Source organism: Ceratotherium simum, chromosome 22 (genome assembly GCF_057802395.1).
Source record: "Ceratotherium simum simum isolate JZ-2026a chromosome 22, ASM5780239v1, whole genome shotgun sequence".
Lineage (NCBI taxonomy): Eukaryota > Metazoa > Chordata > Mammalia > Perissodactyla > Rhinocerotidae > Ceratotherium > Ceratotherium simum.
In genome coordinates, this window is record NC_141921.1 from 27,726,502 (window position 1) to 27,743,366 (window position 16,865).

Consider the following 16,865-nt stretch of genomic DNA (forward strand, 5'->3'; position numbering starts at 1 on the left):
GTTTTCCGATTATGGGAGACAGATGACTCTGAACCTATTCGTGTGGAGGAAAATAATCCAGACAAATGTGTCCTGGAAAACACCTGGGAGCATTTGCAAGACGATTAAAATGCAGTGATGAGGGCTCATAATCAACGTCTGCTGCGACTTGAGAGACAGTCAAGGGCCAGGTGTTGCACTGCAGTTGGGGAGAGGGAGGAAGGATCTGGGAGCAGAGACGAGGAGCCTGGCAGCTGGAAGTGGGTAAGAGAGACTGGGCTGGTGGCTGAGTCACCGTCCCAGATGGGCCCCTACTTCAGAGCGTGACTTTGAACAAACCCCTTTGCCTCTCAGGGCCGTGGTTTCCCCAGCTGTAATATGAAGATGTGGAACAGGTAACCTCCGTGGCCTCCTAGAGCTGTGTCCACATTGATCAGGGGATCTGGCAGGAGGCGAAAGGCTGGGGAACAGAAGTTTCCAGGGTCCTTAGGGCCGAGGAGCACGTTCCTTGCAAGGTTATGAGCACAGGCATTACAGGCTGAATTCAAGGCTAGTCTCACTCCTTCTTGGTTCTGTGACTCTGGATGAGCTCCTTTCCATCTCTGTGCCTTGGTTTACTTCCCTGGAGAAAGGAGATCACAGCAATGATATTTGGGGATTTAAATCTACCATCTTGCTATTGTGTTTTCTATATGTTCTATCTGTTCTTGGTACACCTCCTTTTTCTCTGCCCTCTTTTGGATTGAGTATCATTTATGATTCTACTTTGTCTTCTGTGTTGGCTTGTTAGCTTTAACCCTTTGTTTTGTTATGCTAGTGGTTGCTCTAGGGTTTATAGTATAAATCGTTAACACGGTTTGCCTACGTGACATCGTACTGTTTAAAGAACCTTTCGGAAGTAAGGCTCCTCTTCTACTGTTGTGCTATTGTCATGCATTTTACTGATACCTATGTTATACACCGCATACTATATTATTATTTTTGTTTAAAGGGTCAATATTCTCGTGTGTGTGAGTCAATAGCTTGTTTGTCTGTGTAGCTGAGTAGTATTTTGCTGAATGGATGTACTACAACTTGTTTATCCATTCACCTGTCAAAAGACATCTCGGTAGTTTCCAGTTTGGAGCAACCATGAATACAGCAGCTCTAAGTGTTTATGTAAAGATTTTTGTGTAAACATAAATTTTCCATTCACTTGGGTAAATATCAAGAAAGGGGATTTCTGGGTCATATGGGAAATGTATGTTTAACTTTATAAGGAACTCAAAGGCCTTCTTTTGTATGTAGTTTTTATGAGATTTCAGATTTATGTTTGTGCTATGATAACTTTCATAGGAGGTAGCCAATTTTGCTAAATTCTGACATAGAATTCAAAGATACCAAGATATACTTTAATATTGAATTTGATTTGGGATTTACCGATGTCTCTGTGAAACAAAATGTTATCTATTTCAAACTTTCTAGCGGATACATATTTTGATGTATAAATACATCTTTTAGTGAATAAGTGAATGAATAAGAGTGGTAGATACGGGAATGGAATTGAAGGCACGGATGTGAATAAGAGCTAAAATAGAAGTCTCAGGCTTGATGCGTCTGCTGCGGTAAGAGGCAAGAATAGAGGTAGAGGAAAGTCCAAGATGCCCACTAAAGTACACCTGTGTGGTTACCTGGCCAGTGATCTTTATCTCCTCGTGTGGATTTGAGTTACTGTCTAGTGTCCTTTCATTTCAGCCTGAAGGACTCCCTTTAGTATTTCTTGGATGGCCGATCTGCTAAGGGCAAATTCTCTCAATTTTTGTTTATCTGGGAATGTCTTAGTTTCTCCTTCATTTTTGAAGGATAGTTTATCTGGGTATAGAATTCTTGGTTGACATACTTTCTTTCAGCACTTTGAATGTGTCATGCTGCTGTCTTCTGACATCTACAGTTTTTGATGAGAAGTAAGCTATTAATCTTGTTGAGGATCCTCGTACATATGAATCCTTGTTCTCTTCTTGCTTTCAGGATTCTCTCTTTATCTTTGCCTTTTGATGCTTTGACGATGCTGTGTCTAGGTGTGGATCTCTTTGAGTTCATCCTACTTGGAATTTTTTGAGCTTCTTTGATGTGTAAATTAATGGTTTTCATCAAATTTGGGAAGTTTGGTCATTATTTCTTCAAATTTTTTTGGCTTCTTTCTCTTTTCTCTTTCTTCTCTCCTTCTGGGACTCCCATTATGCATATGCTGGTATACTTGATGGTGTCCCACAGATCTCTGATTCTCTGTTAATTTTTCCTCTTTATTTTATCTTTCTGTTCCTCGGACTGGGTAATCTCAATTGATTTATATTCAAGTTCACTGATTCTTTATTCTACCAACTCAAATCTGATATTGAGCCCCTTTTAGTGAATTTTTCATTTTAGTTATTGTACTTTTCAACTCCAGAATTTCTATTTGGTTCTTTTAAAAATAATTTCTATCTCTTTGTTGATCTTCTCTATAGTATCATTCTCATATTTTCCTTTAGTTCCTTGGATATACTTAAAATGGCTAATTTAAGGTCTTTATCTGGTAAGTCCAACATCTAGGCTTTCTTAGAGACAGTTTCTACTGATTGCTTCTTTCCTGTGTATGAGCCATGTTTTCCTATTTCTTTGTGTGTCTTAAAATTCATTGTTGAAAACTGGACATTTTAAATTATGTAATGTGGCAATGCTGGAAATCAGATTCTCCTCCCTTCCCAGCGTTTGTTATGCTGTTGTTGTTTGTGTGTGTTATTTTCTTTAACGATGTTTCTATAAAGTCTATATTCTTTGTCACGTGTGGTCACTGAAGTCTCTGCTCAGACAACTTGGTGGTCAGCTAATGATTGGACAGAGACTTCTTTAAAGGCCTAGAAGCAGTAAGTTGCCCAATCTTTGCTGAGGGGCTCTGTGTGAGGGCTGGGGCATGCCTTCAACTCTCAACTAGACAGTTTACAACTCTGCCTTAGTTTTACAAAGACTCGAGGTCAGCCAGAGGTGAGAGCATAGGGCCTTCTCAGGTCTTTCCTGAGCATGTGCACAACCCTACACACGCTCGTGGCATCCTACCTTCCCAGGAATATTTTGGAGCTTTTCAAAGCCTGTATGGACATCACATTCCCCAGTTTTGTTTTTTAAACTTTCAGGTTATTCTATTGCTTACCCCACTGTTGTCCACTGTCTCGGGCAGTCAGGAAGTTAAACAATCACCTGTAATCGTTTTTGACAAATGCCCCCCAGGAAAATGCTTTTTGCACTCGGCAAGTTCTAACTCAGGTCAAATAAAGATAGCCTTACGAGTAGGATCTCCTAGGGAACCACCGGATAGGTCAAATATTGACAGTTACCTGAGAATGTGGCTTTGAGGAAGCTCCAACCTGGTTCTGCCTCCTGCAGTGGTTGCCAGCCTGCTCTTCTCATTGTGGTCCTAGGCTGTTGGATTTCAAGGTTTCCATGGAGCTGGAGAGAGAAGGATGAGACTACAGCAAGAGAAAATGCCAGAAATCTCACTGTTCTGAGATTTAGCTGATTTTCTTGAATAAGTGCATCCAGGATTGCTGCAAGCTTTTGGTTAATTTCCAGAGTTCTGAAAAAGTTGATTCTGAGAATTTTTGCCACTTTATCCATTACTAAGGAAGAGAAAATTTTCAGTGGTTCTTACTATGCTGTTTTCACTTGTGTTACTCATTCGCATTGTTTTAATTAGAAACCTGCTATCATCTTTCTCTTTGTTTCTTACATCCTTATTAATTTTTTCCTCAATGTGCAAAACATGTAATTTTTTCCTCTCTTGCTGCCTTTAACATTTCCTCTTTTTCACAAGTTTTGGTCCCTTGGATTGCGGTACGCCTTGTACTTTTCCTCATGTTTCTTGTGCTCATAGTTTATTGAGCTTCTTGGATCTCTGGGTTAATAATTTTTGTCAAATTCAGAAATTTTTCAACCATAAATTCTTCAAATATTTTTTTCTGTTCTTTTGCTCTTCTTATCCTTCAGGGGCACCAACTACGCATATTTTAGAAAATTAAGGTTTCGCATAGTTTACCGATGCTCTGTTCATCTTTTAAAATTATTTTTTCTTCTGCATTTCATTTTGGATAGTTTCTATTGCTATGTCTTACAGCTCACTAATCTTTTCTTCTGCAATGTATGATCTTCCATCAATCCTATCATATGCATTTTTTTAAAAGTGTCACACTTTTTAATTTTCATCTCTTGACATCCTATTTGGATCTTTCTTTACATCTCCCATGTTTCTACTTATGCTAAATCTTTCCTCCAGCTTTCTGAAAATATGAAGTACAGTTATAGCAACTGTTTCAATGTCCTTGTCTGCTAATTCTGACATCAGTGTCAGTTCTGGGTTGATTGATTTTTCTCCTCATTACAGGTCATGTTTTCCTGCCTTTTTGCATGCCTGATCATTTTTCTTGAGTATCAAACATTGTGAATTTTACCTTGTTGCATGTTGGATATCTTTGTTTTTCTGTAAATATTCATGAGCTTTGTTCTGAGATATAGTTAAATTATTTTAGAACAGTTGGATCCTTTTGGTTTTTGCTTCTAAGACTTGTTAGGCAGGCCAGAGCAGCATTTAGTCTAGGGAAAAGTTTTCCCCATGACTGAGGCAAGATCCTTCTGAGAAAATTCTACTCAACGCCTCATGAATTATGAAGTTCTCTGGTCTGGCTGGCTGGAGCAGACAATATTCCCAGTCCTGTGTGAGCATCGGGGACTGTTCCCTATTCTAATCCTTTTGGATGGTTCTTTCCCCACACGCTTGTGCTGAGCACTCCTCAGCCAAAGACTTGAGAAGGGTCCTTCGTAGATCTCCAGAGTTATCTCTGTGCACCTCTCTCCTCTTTGGTGCTCTTTCTTGGGACGTCTCCCCAGACTCTCAGCTCCATCTCCTCAACTCTGAGAATCCTCCATGCTCCATCTGGATTCCCCTTCCACAAACCATGTCTTGGAAACTGTCTCAAGACCACAGGCTTGGGCAATTGTAGAACTCGCTTCACTTGTTTCCCATTTGTTGGGGATCACTGTCTTTTGTTGCCTGATGTCAAATGTTTTACAAACCATTGCTTTACATATTCCGTCTGGCTTTTCAGTGTTTCAGGCAGGAGAGTAATTCAGTTCCTGTGACTCCATCTTGTGTAGAAGCAGAAGTCCAGGGAAATCCCTATTTTTTTCATGTACTCGAGCTCTGAATCTTCCACGCAAGGAAGGTACTATCATTATCTCCACTTTGCAGATGAGCAAACTGAGGATCAGCAAGTTTCAGTGATACACTCCAAGTCATGCCGCCCGTGTGTTCTAAGTCTGAATCACAAACCCAAGCCTGTCTAACCCCTGAACCCTCCCTAACTGTGAATTTTCCTTCCCCCTCACTCATGTCTTTACTCAAAGACTGCATGACCAGTTATGTACGGATCTTGTTTTTGACGGAGTGCTGTGCAGATTTTGGAGAAGCACTGGACCAGTCCAGACTTGATGACTGCTTCTCCCAGTGTGGAGACCCGAGGGCCAGAGAAACCTGTTTGCATGTGTTGAAATATTGCTTCATAGCCCCTCTGTGAGGACTGCCCTGACACACTGTGGTGAGAGGGAGAGTGGGAGAGAGAGTAAGTGAGATGTGGATTTGCACACATTTACACATCAGGGACGGGATGAATGATGAAAGGATGTTTTTGTGAAAACAGAATGCCTATTAACTAGATCCTCTAAAAGTGGTCCCCCTTCCCACCCCAGCAGAGACAGGCGGGCACACACAGGTGTGGGGCCTGCAGAGTACAGGGGCTCCTGCAGAGTGTGGGCAGGGGGACCCCATGGGGGCATCAGGAATGACTGAGTCCAGGTGCATGTGTGAGCAGAGGAGGAAAACCTTCTCCCAGGAATGTGCTGTCCTCACCTCAGGCAGCTCTGGAGACTCCAGGGTCCGTGTCAACACTGACAAGTGACCATAATGAAGAAGCCTGGTGCAGAGGCTGGACTTGGACAGAAGCCAGGGGATGGCCCCACTCTCCTCTTCCACGAGAGGGGGGAACCACTGGTCTTCCACGGATGTGGGGACAAATTCTGTTGCCGGCCGCTGGGTGGTGCCTTCTTGCCCTTTGGGGTGTAAGGAATGAGGTGGAGGATCTGGGGCCACTTTTCTGCCCACCCTCTGCCCTCAACGACCCTCTCTGGGTCACCTGATATGCCTGTACCCAACTCCTCCTTTGTGGGTCCATTCACCAAACGGTGCTAATCCTGACTCATCACAGGGCCTGTCTGTGTTCCTGGGAAAAGGAGCAGCATCAGTCTGGTCCTTTCCTTTGGTGCCCCCAGATCAATGCAGGGGCAGTCAGAGAAGCAGACAACCAGCCCCAGTGTGGGGACAGCAGCCTAGCACCAGACACCATCAGGGGGCACTAGCTGTGTGCCGGGCAGGGCACGGGCTGCGAGACTCACACGCACCACCTCCCGTAACCCTCACAACAACCTAGGTGAGTCGTACGACTCCCTTAGCCTCATCTGTAACATGAGGCTATTTCCTTTATCTACGTGGTTAGACTTTTCACCCTATACATACAGGAGAATGCATTCATATATGACTTGGCCAATGCCAGAGAAAAGAGACTGAGGGCATTGGACTAAGTGGCATTAACAACGTCGGATTGTCCCTAGCTCTTTGATTCCAGACTTTCCAGGAGGGGACAAGCTGGATCTGGGGATGCTGAGAAGGGAGGCTGCTGGGGGAGACCGGGGGTGCCTATTATAGGAGGTGGCAGCTGCACGAGTACGTTATGGCTTTCAGCCTGTGTTGGTCCCATTGCCGAGCTTCTGGTAAGGCTTCCTGGCCGCCCTAATCCTGGCGCAGACACTCATCTCGCCCCGTTCACCAGGCTTCAGACTCATGGGCATTGTTTTGGGCCTTTGAATAGGCTGCGATTCTTTATCCCCAGGGCCCTCCCACATGCTGTTCCCTTTGCCAAGAACGCTTGATCTTTCAGGACCCTTTCAGGTCCACGGGCTTACGTCCTGCTCCAATAGGTTTAAACAAAACAGAAAAAATAAGGCAGCTATGGGCTCATTCATCAAAAAATCCAAGGGTCAATGGCTTTAAGCATAGTCAAATCCAGTGGTTCAAACGATATCATTTTATACTCTCATCTTTCCATCTCTCCCCTCCTCTCCACCCTCGCTCATCCTCTCTGCCCCTCCCCTGATGACTTCCTTCCCTCTGCCTCTCTGTAATGTCACCTCCCTCTCTCCATCTCCCCCCATCCCCAGCTAACTAAATGACATTGTGCAAGTGTTTCATTTGCATTTGGCTCAGAGGCCATGGAAGGCCAGCAGACACGTGTTCATTAAGCAGTTCCGTGTAGAGGGATGTAATGAAGCAGTTTTATTATAACCAGCGTCTCTGCCCATCCTGTGAGGCAATTACATATTCATTGGGAAGATAGAGAACCACAGAACTCAGCCCCAAGTGCCTGGGATTGGAGGCGGACAGGGAGAGGACTTCTCCTCTCTGGCTCAGGTGATAGGCTGGGCTGCCTGGGGCTCTGGCTGGAAGTGGTGGGGATGGGAAGGGAGGGGAGGCTGGGCCCAGGTGGGCCACCTGTTACTGCGCTGCCACCATAACTGTGAATGCTGGAAATTCCGTGTGGCTTTGCCTGGAGCCACCTCCGAGATTCCTAACCGGGAGACCCAGAACTCCTGGGGGTGCTGATCGCAGGGGCCCCTGAATTCACCCGTGCACCAAGTGCTGTCTGTAGATGGAACACTGGCCTGGCACATAGCAGAGCTCCGTTTTATTGTGTGTGCTACTGCGATGAGGATGACAGAGGGACTCACTGAGAAGCATTACTGTGCTCCTGGGAGCCCCTGTCCACTGTGCGTTTCCTCTGTCACTGGGATCTAAGAGCAGTGGCTGGGGCAGTGATATAGTGACAGCAGTCACCACCTCTTGAGCACCTACTGTGGAGGAGGTACCATTGTTATCCCCACTTTATGGATGAGGAAACTGAGGCCCAAAGAATTAAGTGCCGTGTCCAAAGACGCACAGCTGGAATGCGGTGCCTTGAGGATCTGATCTCAGGTCTTTCCAACACCACAGCCTCACCACTGCTCTCTACAGCCTCCCGTTTAAATGGGCAGCTCATAGCATGCAAGGGTCCCACATTATTTTTTTCTTAAACTTTTTTTTTTGTGTGTGAGGAAGATCAACCCTGAGCTAACATCCATGCTAATCCTCCTCTTTTTGCTGAGGAAGACTTGCCCTGAGCTAACGTCTATTGCCAATCCTCCTCCTTTTTCTCCCCAAAGCCCCAGTAGATAGTTGTATGTCATAGCTGCACATCCTTCTAGTTGCTGTATGTGGGACGCGGCCTCAGCATGGCCAGAGAAGTGGTGCATCGGTGCGCGCCCGGGATCCGAACCCGGGCTGCCAGTAGTGGAGTGTGCGCACTTAACCGCTAAGCCACGGGGCCGGCCCTCCACATTATTTTTAAATGTAGAAAACAGTCCTCATGCTCAAAAAGATGGTGATAAGTGATGGTTTCTGCAGAAGGCTCACCGTCCTCTCCAGGGTGAACTCAGAATGGGCTAGAAGGCCTCTGAGTTGACAGAGGCAGTGGCTGAGGCTGTACATATGAATGAGGAAGGGGGCATTTTGGGGTCACACCCCGTCTGGGGGCCTTGGAGTTAGAGGATAAACAGCTGGGGCTGAGGAGGCCCTGGCCTAGGGATCAGGAGATGTGGGTCTGAGCCCTGCCTCTGCTTCTAACCCACTGAGCCAACAAATTCAACATGCAACCAATATTCAATGTATATTGAGCGCCTGCTGTGTGCCCGGCACTGTTTCAGGCCCCAGGGATACAGCAGCGGACAAGGCAGAGGCAGCTCCTGCCCTCACGCACATGGCATTCCTGCGTGGGGTGGACAGATGGGGACCTGGCCCTCCCAGTGCTCAGCTTACTCATCTGCACAGAGAGCAGGCTGGGGTCTCTGGGATGGGGTCACAGCCTCAGGGGTCTTCATGAGTCAAGCAAGTAATGCCAGTGACCCACATAGGCTGGTGGGGACCATGGAGCCCCGGGTTGCCTCTCAGCTCCCACAGGTGTCTGCTGTTGCTGCGAGAATGCCTGCATTCAATTTTTATAAAAACAGACTCTGGATTTTTGCATGAAATCCTCAGATTTTACACATCAGCAAATCGATCTAATAACAAAAGCATTGTGCAGCTATACTCTACCCGTATGTGGGTGGGCCGGCAGCCTTCTATTTTTCAAAGAAGGTTCCTCTTGATGGAGCAGAGGATCCTGCAGGGAGCCCAGCGCGTAGTGGGTGGGAACAGTCGTGAGCCGTCTCCCTCCATACAGGGGCCTGCAGAGTCCAAGTTCCACGAACACGTGGGGCAGCTCAGGGAGAGGTGGGAGGGGAGATGCGGCCCTGCCCAATGCCCACAATATTGTGAGGATGGGCCCGCCCTGGGCAGGAAGGGGCCTGCTAGTGCTTTGTCAATAGAAACGAACCTGAGACGGCCCTGGGCCCTCTGGGTCACGGGGTTGGAGGAGAGGGCTGTGAGTGTGTGTGTGTGTGTGTGTGTGTGTGTGTGTGAGATGGTGGTGGGTCTGGATTTGGAGCAGGAGGGCAGGGCAGACCCCAGAGGAAACCATGAGGTCTTCAACCGACCACGCGGACACAAGACTGCCTGTAGAATTCTGGAGGGGCCGTTAGGAGAAAAGGCTGGGACCACTGAAACCATAGCAAACAACCATGAGGAAGCTGACTTGGTTACCGCCTTCTGTGCACCGGCTCTGTGCTAAGCACTTCATGTGTATTATCTCATTTAATCCTCACAACAACCTTGTGAAAGAGGTACTATTATTGCCCCATTTTACAGATGAGGAAACCTGCACACACTGAGGGTAGCGTCAAGGTCACAGAGCTGGCATGTGGGCAAGGAGGGCTCTGAATTCTGGTGTTCTGGCTTCCAAGAGCACCTGTGGTCACACTGGAAGTTCCCGCAGTGGGGGAGGGGTGTGCCTGCCCTTCTCAGAGCACCCACTGCCTCCCCCCTTCCCGTTCTTCCTGCCAGAACCTCCCTCCACCACTGATAATAGAATATGTAATTATTATAATTATCATCTGAAAAATTGGGTTTCTGCCACAGATAATTAAAACGAGATTCCGCCCCACTTTCCCGATCTCTCCTCACCTTTGAATGTGGTGAATTTCATAGCACACCTGGCACGAGAGGAGCACGAGGAGGCCCCTGAGGGACTTCGTGTGGAAAGACAGCAGGTGCCAATGTGGACATGGACACATCTAGGGGTGAGGGCCTGTGTGCGTGCCTGAGAGTGCACGAGTGTGTGTGAGTGTGCGAGCATGTGCTTGTGTGCGTGCAATGACTGGGGGCTACAGGGGGAGAGCAGCACCTTGTCAGGGAGCAGGAGGTGGGGCCGAGTGACAGACAATGGCATGAAGGTGCCCGGGGAGTAGGAGGTGGGGTGCAGGTGCAGGTCGGTCCCTGGAGTAGCAGCCGGGGCTCTGGAGGCAGGTGGCCCTCGTGCCTGCCTCCTGGTTGTTAATTTCTCTGTCCAAGCCACTTTGTCCTCAGCTCCACTGGGCACAGTGACTGTCCCTCCTGCAGAGGACTGTTAGTCGTGAGAATTAAGGGAGCTGGGCTGTGCACTGAGGCGAGCGCTCAGAGAGGGTTAGTTATTAGTATTCATCCAACCCTCCCAATTTTCTCAGATTTGAAGGGTTCTCTGGGATTTCGGACTTTCTGGGCTAAAACCCACACAGCTGGCCATCCTAGTGAGGGGCAGGGTGGTGTTCTCCTAGGCGACAGGGCATGACCCATGGTCGACAAGATTCCACCATGTGCAGACTCCACCGTGGGACTTTCCAGGTGACCTGGGGCGGGTCACTCCCCTCCTCTTAGCCTCAGTCTCCTCACCTGTCAAATGAGGACAAGGACGCCCACCCTGGGGGACAGCGGGGTCTACACGGAGACGGTGCAGTGCAGCGGTTAAGCACGAGTGGTGAGCCCAATGGCCTGGGTGCAGATCCCACCCTCAGCATGAATGGTTGAGCTGGTTGCTTCTCCTCCCAGAGTTCTCCTCTGTCACACAGGCAGGATGGTGGGGAAGTCGCCCCTGATGTGAGGTGTGCTGAGATCAGTTGTTAGCAGACACAGAGCAGTTAGAGCAGGTCCTAGTGCCAGGCGGATGCTCCATGAAGGAGCTGGGTCATGACGATGAGGGGGATCATGAACATGAGGCCTGGTGACGAGAGTGGACACTCAGGGCACGTGTAAACCAGACACAGTGCAGGGGGCGCTTGTTCAGGGCCTGGCTCGTAGGACGAGCTCGTGAATGCTGCTGTCCCTGTTACTCCCTGCCCGCCCTTAGCTGGCCTCTTCTTGGGCCTGGGCTCTGCCCACTGACCCCATCCCTCCCCAGTATCCCCCAGGACTCACTTATCCCCAGGCCGCCACCCTGAATCCTGGAAATAAAGAGCAACTTTCAGTCTAATCTGCACCCCAGCCCTGGCGCTGAGCAGACTCCTCTGAGGTTTAGTTACTCAGGCTGCGGGGTCCCTGCAGCCTCCGTCTGCAGCATCTCTGAGCCCAGTGGCCCAGCAGCTGCCAGGCTGCGCCTCCTCACCTGGCCGGCTGATAATGCTGCTCCCGGAATAAACCTCAGAGTCCTCCACGGCCACGAGGTGGTGCGTGAACCGACAGCCGTCTCCAGCTCTTCCTCAGCCCCATCCTGTCCCCCCCTCACCCCCCATGGACCACGGCTCGGCCACGCGGCCTCCGATCACTCCTGGATGGTGCCGAGGGCTTCGTATTCTCCGTCCCGATGCCTGGGACGCCTTCTCATCCCCAGACCTCAGCCTGAGGTCTTACAGCCTTCCCAGCCCTGGAGAAAGGACCCGCCCCGGCTCTCTGCACCCCGTCATCCTGCTTCATTCCCTTCAGGGCATTCAACACTCTCGGAAATTGTCTCGCTTGTCCGTTCACTGGTGTGTTTATTATCAGTCTCCCCACAAGGATGCAAGTTCCACTGGGCCGCGACCTTGTCTGTTTGTGCCCTGCTGCACCCCCAGTGCCCTGCACAGGCCAGGCACATAGTAGGGCCTCAAGAGACACATGGTGAATGAATGAATGGATAGATGAGTGGATGCATGGATGGATGGATGAGCCTAGATCTCCCTGTACTGCGGTTATTAGTGGGGACTGGAAAAGGTTCAGGGGCTGGTCCTGGCCCTGCCTGGTCCTCCCAGGCTGCAGGACACAGGGGGCTGTCCTCATGATCCCTTGGACTCTGGTCCTCCTGACACAGATGCTCCCCTGTATCCAGTGGGTCCGAAGGTCTGCACCCTTCTGCTCCCCACTTCCCCTCCAGCTCCTCCTTATCTTCCCCTCCGGGTCTCCCTGGACTGGACAGAGCTGGCTGACCCCTGGGATTTCCAGAGACTCCGCCCACCCCGGGCTCCAGTCTCACAAAGACTGCGGGAGGATGCCCAAGGGTGAGGCTTGTTCAGGCCCTCGGGAGGTCTCAGGCTGAGGAGGCGACACAGTCATGCCCTTAAAGCCCCAAATAAGACAGTCCTTAAAGTCCCGAATCTGAAGAGAGAGGCAGTGCTGGCCCCTGGAACCCCCGGTAAGATGTGGGAGGCGCTGTCCTGCCCTAGGGGTCCCTGGCCTGGGCAGAAAGACAGCCTGGCCTTTACAAACCTCCAGGCTGATCGGAGAGACAGTCCTGCCCTTGGAAACCTCCAGTCGGCTGGGGGAGTCCTAGTCCTCACTGGGCTCAGGAGCCCTCTGGGGGAGATCAGGGACTGCTGAGGGGACCCCGGTCCCTGCAGACTCACAGAGACATGAGCTCACACTGTCCCGACAGCGACCATCGGTGAGGTGGCCCCTCTCACAGGTGGGCTCCCGCCTCCCTGAGCTCTACACTTGAGACAGAGGGCAGCTTGGGGGAGGTGGGAGCTACCCTCCCCAGGTGCTGGGGCCCTAGAGCAGAGCTCCCCTCCAGAAGGCACAGACCCTCTCTGGGTCCGCCCACCCTAGGAGGTGGAAGCCTGGACCCCAGGCTCACTTGCAGAGACTTCCTGTGTTATTGGGGACCATCTCTGTCTCTCTCTGGGCCCCTCTCATCCTTGGGGAGATTGAGGCTGGGGCCGGATGATGTGAAATGCTGCCTCGGCATCCACACTGGCGTCTCATCCCTTCTGTTCCTGCCCCATGCCTTCTCCCTCACTCAGTGATGCACTGGTGAATATTTAGCAACTGGCCCTCCATGAAAAACACAGTAACCCTGATTTGTGCTGTTTGCCAGGCTCTGTGGTGTAAATACTCCCACCGCGGTCAATTTCAGGCTACCAACGAGATGTCAGCGGACACGACGCTTGGAAGAGACACAGTAACGCACCATTTCCGTACATAGATGTAAATAACCTCAAAAGTATATACGATAGCACAATATTAAAAAGTAATTAGGAATCGATGGGTTTTGAGAGTTTATTACCTTTGTTTTTAATGTAATTTATTTCATTGTAAGATTAGATAATTTAATTTTTAATTGTGGCTGTGTTTAACAACTGACACAATTCCTGAAAACGTAACCATCAGCTCTGTGAGCTGGTTCGGCTGTTCCAGTAGCCACTGCTCCCTCCTCCTGCCCCATCCTCCCTGGTTCTTGATCCCGCGGTTATGGAAACAGAATCTTGCCTAGTTTCTCCAGCCTGTGAAAGAGCCCAGTGCGCAATAGATGTTAGCTCAGAGCCGGTCTTCCTCAGCAAAAAGAGGAGGATTAGCATGGATGTTAGCTCAGGGCTGATCTTCCTCACAAAAAAACAAAAAAAAAAGAGCCCAGTGAGGAAACCCTGGATGCCAGGCGGTCAGCCCCGCCCCCTGACTTGATCTCCCCTCCTAATGGTGCACTTGACACTTTCAATTTATTTTTCAATGCCTTTATCATAAGAAACAATGATTAAATTTCCAGTGTAAGTATCACTTTACCAAACTGAATTAATCACAGGATGGGAGGGCAGGGAATGTCCCCAGGGCTTTATTGGAACATCAGGAGCAGTTAACCCTTCCATCCTCACTGAGGCCACCACAGAGAGGACACTGGGATCTGGGGGCCTACCGGGAAGACCCTGTTTGGAACCTCATTGGAGGTCACCTGACCCCAGAGCCCTTGGCCCTCCTGCAGCCTTGCTCTTGTGGTGGGGAGTCTGAGAAGAGCAAACTAGTTTCACTGGTAAAGCTAGAAGCTGGAAGGGACTTCCTCATTTTGCAGATGGGGAAACTGAGGCCCAGAGAGGGGCAGAGTCTTGCTCAAGGTCACCCCCCCCAATCAGGGAAGATTCAGAGGGAAACACGTGGCTCCTCCTGGGACCCCGTGCCCCCAGCCCATCAGGGGTGGCGTTCCTCAGCTGAGAGAGACGTGGGGATTATACGGGGTTTGGGACCAAGCTTCTGTGGGCATGATGTTGGGGAGCCCTGATCATCACAGAACACTGACCACCAGGTCCTGGGTGGTCTAAGAGGCAGCTTCCCCTCCCTGTTCCCCACACCCGTCTCCATCAGCTCTGCGCCCAAGTGACCGTTCGTTCTTTGATCCAACCAACCTCTGAATTTCACCTCGAGTCTCCCTGTTTTCTCCAGGGCCCCACCCTTGCCTACATGATCCCTCCTAATTGGTCCTCCCATCCATTCTCCATCCACTGGCGGAGTCACCAGCTCAGAATGCAAACCCAGTCATGTCACTTTCCTGCTCAAGCCCTCAGGGCCTCCCCCTGTTCTTAGAACAAACCCCGGGGTCACAGGGATGGGAGTGACCTGGCTCCCACCGGGGGCTCTGCCCCTGCCCCACTCGGGGTGTTTGTCACCTGGTCCCTCCACCTGGGGGCCCTCCCCTTCCTGGCTGGGTTGACACCTCCTTGTCTTTCAGATTTTTCTCTTTTTTTAATTTTTTAATTTTTATTTTTTGTGAGGGAGATCAGCCCTGAGCTAACATCCATGCTAATCCTCCTCTTTTTGCTGAGGAATACTGGCCCTGAACTAACATCCATTGCCAATCCTCCTCCTTTTTTTTCTTCCCCAAAGTCCCAGTAGATAGTTGTATGTCATAGTTGCTGTATGTGGGACGCGGCCTCAGCATGGCTGGAGAAGCGATGCGTCGGTGCATGCCCGGGATCGAACCCGGGCCACCAGTAGTGGAGCGCGCACACTTAACCGCTAAGCCACTGGGCCGGCCCAGATTTTTCAAATTATATGTGATCTCCTCCAGGAAACTTATCTGACCAGCAGCCCAGCCTTGATCCAAACTAGTTTCTCCCTCTTACAATTCTCTCTGAGTGCCCATTTCCCTTCCTTCTGAGCACCTGACACAAGGTACTACCAACTTCCGTGTGGTTTGCTTAGTAGAGTCCTCCTTGGGGAAGAATTCACTTGATGTTGCATCCCCGGCTTCTAGAACCTGGCTGGCATAGTAAGGAGTGCTCAGTGCCAGACAGTTGAATGAATGAATGAGTGAGTGAATGACAAACCCCTCTGGGAGCACACTATATGCCAGGCCCAGGCTAGGCCCTGGAATAGGAGCTATGAACTGGGCATGGCTTCAGCCCTTGTAACCCTCACAGTCTCCCTGGGTGACAGATATGTAAACAGCTGACCACAGCCCCCAGGCTCAGGGCATGAGAATAACATCTGTCCTGCCTCAATTGCTGTTGTTTTGTACAGCCCAGAGGAGACCCAGTGTGGGCTGGGGTGGAGCCCAACAGAATCCACTGGGGTCCCAACCCCCAGCCCAGACCTGAACAGAATCTCTGAGGTGGGTCCAAGAAATCTGTGTTGTAAACAACCTCTCCAGGTGAGTCTGATGAGCTGCAGGTGTGGTGGACTCATGCCAACCCAGATTCCCTTGAGTCAGGGAAGGTCACATGACCCTGTAAGAGCCAATGAGATGCATTAAAACTTTTGCTGGAGGTGGAGAGACAAAGGCCCTTAATGTTTCCCACTGGAATTGAACATGTGGGGATGGCAATGTGAGGGCTGGATCTGTGCAGCCATTCCTGAGGCAAGATTCAGGCTTGGACTCTGCCTCTCCCATTTGCTGAGATCTTTTGTGTGGCATTTTCTTCTCATTTGCTATAATTGCAAGTGCCAACACAGTTGTTCATATTACTCTGCTGCTTCCCCGGCCGTCAGGACTCAGTTTCCCCATCTGTGCAGTACAGAAATTGGACTGGATAAAGCCCCAGGGTAGACCCAGCTCTGACACTGCATATTTATAAGGAATCTGAGGACCCGCCAAGACTCAGAGTTTTGGGGTCAGGCATGGAGTTTTCTTGCTGAGCCCCAAGGGATGGTGAGACAGCAAGCAGTGGGAGGGACATTGATAAAGACAAGTCAATTGTAGCTTTCACTGGCTCGCCTGCTGGGGGATTTGGTTCAGGAGAAACGGTGCCAGGAGAGGGAAGAGGAGCTTCTTATTGAGCCCTGGGCTTGCTCCAGAGCAGGAGGAGGCCCTTGTGGTGACAGTGATACCCACAGGCTCACGATAAGCCCTCTTGCCTCTCCGATGTGTAAAATGTAATCTTATCCACTGGAACCTCCCCATTGCACCACACAGGAAGCAGAGCCCAGGGGAAAGGGCAGCCCAGAGAGGTTAAGTGGCTCAGCCAAGGTCACACAGCCCTCATGGGGCTAAGCCAGGGCTTGCACCCATCTCCACCTGCTCAGTCTCTAGTCTCCCCATCAGCTCTGCTGTCCCCGACTCAGGTGGTCACACATGGCTGAGCTGACAGTGGACACGTCTGGATGACCACTACAGCTGCTGGGCGGAATCTCCTTGCTGTCGCTATAT